Genomic DNA, 4,805 nt, shown 5'->3' on the forward strand with positions numbered 1-4,805 from the left:
ATCTATCTATCTATCTATCTATCTATCTATCTATCTGTCTATCTGTCTGTCTATCTGTCTGTCTGTCTGTCTGTCTATATATCTATCTATCTATTCATTCATTCATTTTCTTGTCGGCTGAGTCTCTTTATTAATCCGGGGTCGACACAGCTGAATGAACCACCAACTTATCCAGCACGTTTTTACGCAGCGGATGCATTTCCAGCCACAACCCAACTCTGTAAAATATCCACACACACACACACACACACACACACACATACATACATACATACATACACTACGGACAATTTAGCCTACCCAATACACCTTTACTGCATGTCTTTGGATTGTCGAGGACCCACGTGAACGCAGGGAGAACATGCAAACTCCACACAGAAACGCCAACTGAGGCAAGGTTCAAACCAGCGACCTAGCGACCTTCTTGCTGTGAGGCGACAGCACTACCTAATGCGCCACTGCGTCACCTTTTCTATCTATCTATCTATCTATCTATCTATCTATCTATCTATCTATCTATCTGTTCAACAATTATTAAAGGACAAAGTTAACATTCACCTACTAAATTCACATTTACTACAAATTAAACTAACGAAACCACTAAGGATCTGTGTGTGTGCATGTGTGTGTCTGTGTGTTTTATTGTATGCATGTGCGTGACAATAAAACACTCTCTAAACACACAACACATTAAACCTTGAAGTGGATGGGCTACAGCAGCAGAAGACTACACCGGGTGCCACTCCTGTCAGCTAAGAACAGGAAACTGAGGCTACAATTCGCACCAAAATCGGACAATAGAAGATTGGAAAAACATTGCCTGCTCTGATGAGTCTCAATTTCTGCTGCGACACTCGGATGACAGGGTCAGAATTATGCATCAGCAGCATGAAAGCATTGATCCATCCATCTGTGTGCGTGCATGTGTGTGTCTGTGTTTTATTGTATGCATGTGCGTGAGTGTGTGCTTAGAACAATTATTTCACAGCGGATTAAAATCTATCAATAAACAAACTATGCACCCACACCCAAAAATCAAAGACCTTAAAAAGGACTAGAAGCAGGTTAGGTTACATGATTTTCTTATGACAAATTCGCTCACTTCTGTGCTGTTCAGAATTCATTTCAGTAAGCATGTTGCATGGCTTGGGTTTACATACACAACTATTTTAAGGTGTGCCCTTTTTGTATATATGCTGCTGAAATTGAAAGGTTACAGTGTTTTATTAAACACAACCATAACAACACTCGATCGACCTATTTTTCCATATTACCTGCTAAAAGATTGTCACTCAACAAACACACTGGACAGTAGTGAATAAGTGAACAGGTCACACCACTTTTCTGTACTGATTAAATCTGTTTATATATGGCAACCAAATCAAAAATGGTTGCCTGCAGTGACGCAGTAGGTAATGCTGCAACCTCACAGCAAGAAGGTCACTGGTTCGAGCCTCGGCTGGGTAAGTTGGCGTTTCTGTGTGGGGTTTGCATGTTCTCCCGGCATTTGTGTGGGTTTTCTCTGTGGATTTCCTCCAGGTGCTCCAGTCCAAAGATATGCGGTACAGGTGAATTGGGTAGGCTAAATTGTCTGTAGTGTATGAGTTTAAATGGATGTTTCCCAGAGATGGGTTGCAGCTAGAAGGGCATCCGCTGCGTAAAACATATGCTGGATAAGTTGGCGGCTCATTCCACTGTGGTAACCCCAGATTAATTAAGGGACTGAGCTGTAAAGAAAATGAATGAATGAATAAAATTTAAGTGGATTGAACATAAAACAAACACAAGAATTGAGTTGTTTCAGCTTATTTTAAAAATGTTGTTTGAACAAACAGCAAACATTGTTTTTTGAGTGCAGTTCACTGACTCTAGTGTGTTTCTTAGCCACAAGTCAGTCATTTTTGAATCAGGATCTAGGTTGGCGTTTCATCATTTCAGTGTTTTCTGCTTCGAGAAACTGCTTGATCTATTTTGCCGTGTGACTGGGCTCATTGTCCTGCTTGAATATTGCTGGCTGGTCGAGGGATGAATGCAGCGAACAAACCAAATGTTGCTGAAGGAGTTTCTGATAAATATTTACATCCACTCTGCCTGACTCTGCCAGGGAGCTTTATAAGAAGCAAAGCTCCTGCTGCTGCAGAAAACATCTTCAAAAATGATATTCCACCATCATCTTTACTGACTTCTTTACATACTTTGGGGTCAGCCTTTCCACAGTTTGATTATGAGCATGTTTCCCATCAGACCAAAATACATGTTTTTTTTTTTTGTTTGTTTGTTTGTTTTTTCAGTGGCTTTGGTGCATTTCCCACAACACTACTTACATTTGCACAACAGTTGATGCATTTCTCAAAACAATTAGTACAAACTGCAAAACCTAGTTGATAACCTGCAAAAGTGTGTCACTTGCTCAAAATGGAGAGCTCATACCTGAAAAGCAAGTATTGATATCAATTAAAGTGTCAGTGTCATCAAAATGAAAAGTCCTGGCACCATTGTTTATAAACAAGATAGTCAAATGGCTTCGCCGTGTTTTCATAATGACAGTTTACTCTGTCAATGTTTTCCAATGCAAAAATTTGGTGACACTTTCTGAAAATGCTTAAAACCTCACTACTATTTCACAGCCATTTGAAAACTACAGTAAAGTTAGACATTACTGCGTTTAGTGAGGTATCTGAGTAAACAGACACTGAATATGTATGTTTCACATGTTTACTGCATATGCTCTTCATTCATTCATTTTCTTGTCAGCTTTGTCCCATTATTAATCCCGGGTTGCCACAGTGGAATGAACCGCCAACTTATCCAGCAAGTTTTTATGCAGCGGATGCCCTTCCAGCTGCAACCCGTCTCTGGGAAACATCCACACACACATTCAGACACACACACTCATACACTACGGACAATTTAGCATACCCAATTCACCTGTACCGCATGACTCTGGACTGGGGGAAACCGGAGCACCCGCAGGAAACCCATGCAAAGGCAGGGAGAACATGCAAACTCCACACAGAAACGCCAACTGAGCCGAGGTTCGAACCAGCAACCCAGCGACCTTCTTGCTGTGAGGCGACAGCACTACCTACTGCGCCACTGCATCACCCCATATGCTCTTTGCAATTCTAATTTATTCACAGCATTGTGCAAATAATAAATGCATTCTTTTTTACAACAAAAATAAACCTCCTTTGGGTAGAGCTGTGCACAACTGTCAACAATATTGCAGTACATATTGGATATTAATTGCAATAGCAATTTATAATGATATTCAGTGACAACAATTATTTTAATTATTATATATTTTTAATAAATCAGTTTTGACAAAATATATTTCCTATATTCATTGAGAAATGGATAAAAAAATTATATATATATATATATATATATATATATATATATATATATATATATATATATATATATATATATATATACACACACACACACACATATATATATATATATATATATATATATATATATATATACTTGCTGGCCACTTTATTAGGTATGTCTGTCCAACTGCTCGTTAGTGGAAATTTCTAATCAGCCAGTCACATGGCAGCAACACAATGCATTTAGGCATGTAGATATGGTCAAGACGATCTGCTGCAGTTCAGAAACTGCTGATCCACTGGGAATTTGCATGCACAACAATCTAGGGTTTACAGAGAATGGTCAGAAAAAGAGAAAATATCCAGTGAGCGGCAGGTCTGTAGGCGCAAATGCCTTGTGGAGGTCAGAAGATGGTCAGAAGAGAATGGCCAGACACAGTAACTAAACAGTAGCTAAAATAACCACTCATTACAACTGAGGTGTGCAGAATAGCATCTCTGAATGCACAACACATGTGCCACTCCTGTCAGCTAAGAACAGGAAACTGAGGCTACAATTCGCACCAAAATCGGACAATAGAAGATTGGAAAAACATTGCCTGCTCTGATGAGTCTCAATTGCTGCTGCGACACTCGGATGACAGGGTCAGAATTATGCATCATCAACATGAAAGCATTGATCCATCCTGTCTTGTATCATCAATTTAGGCCACTGGTGGTGGTGTAATCGTGTGGGGGATATTTTCTTAGCACACTTTGGGCTCATTAGTACCACTTGAGCATCATGCCAACACTAAAGCCTACCTGAGTATTGCTGCTAACCATGTCCATCTCTTTATAACCACAGTGTACCCCTAGCTACTTTCAGCAGTATAACAACCGATGTCATAAAGCGCGAATCAGGGGCGGACTGTCCATCTGGCAATTCTGGCAAATGCCAGAAGGGCCGGACCAATTTTTAAATGTGGGCTGGTCAGTTTTTTTTTTTTTTAATATGTATTGTTTTTAAGTGCAGACAGCTTTTATCTCTTGCTAGATGTGATATTAAGATTATGATAATAAAAATAATAATAATGAATGTTAAGCATTTGGCCCAATCGGCCAATTGCCGCCTGGTTTCAAGATGGGCCGACCCAATCCAAGGTTACCCGGACATAATCAAAATCTGGCAAGAATGTCATATTATTTCACCATCTGTACACCAAAATAAATAGTGAATGTGCATGTCCGTGGGTGGGGCTGTGTCGGTGTGGTAATGTGGGCTGGTGTGGCAACAGTGCCAGGGCAGAATTTTTGTCCCAGTCCGCCCCTGGCGCGAATAATCTCAACACACATATGTACACATACACAGTAGTCAATATTTGAAGTACATCAAAACACAAAAGTTGATCGATCATTCTTGTCTCCACCTGAAAACGTTTACTTATATTATAACATTATAATATATAGCACACACACTAACTGAAC

Source organism: Danio rerio, chromosome 9 (assembly GCF_049306965.1).
Source record: "Danio rerio strain Tuebingen ecotype United States chromosome 9, GRCz12tu, whole genome shotgun sequence".
Classification (NCBI taxonomy): Eukaryota; Metazoa; Chordata; class Actinopteri; order Cypriniformes; family Danionidae; genus Danio; species Danio rerio.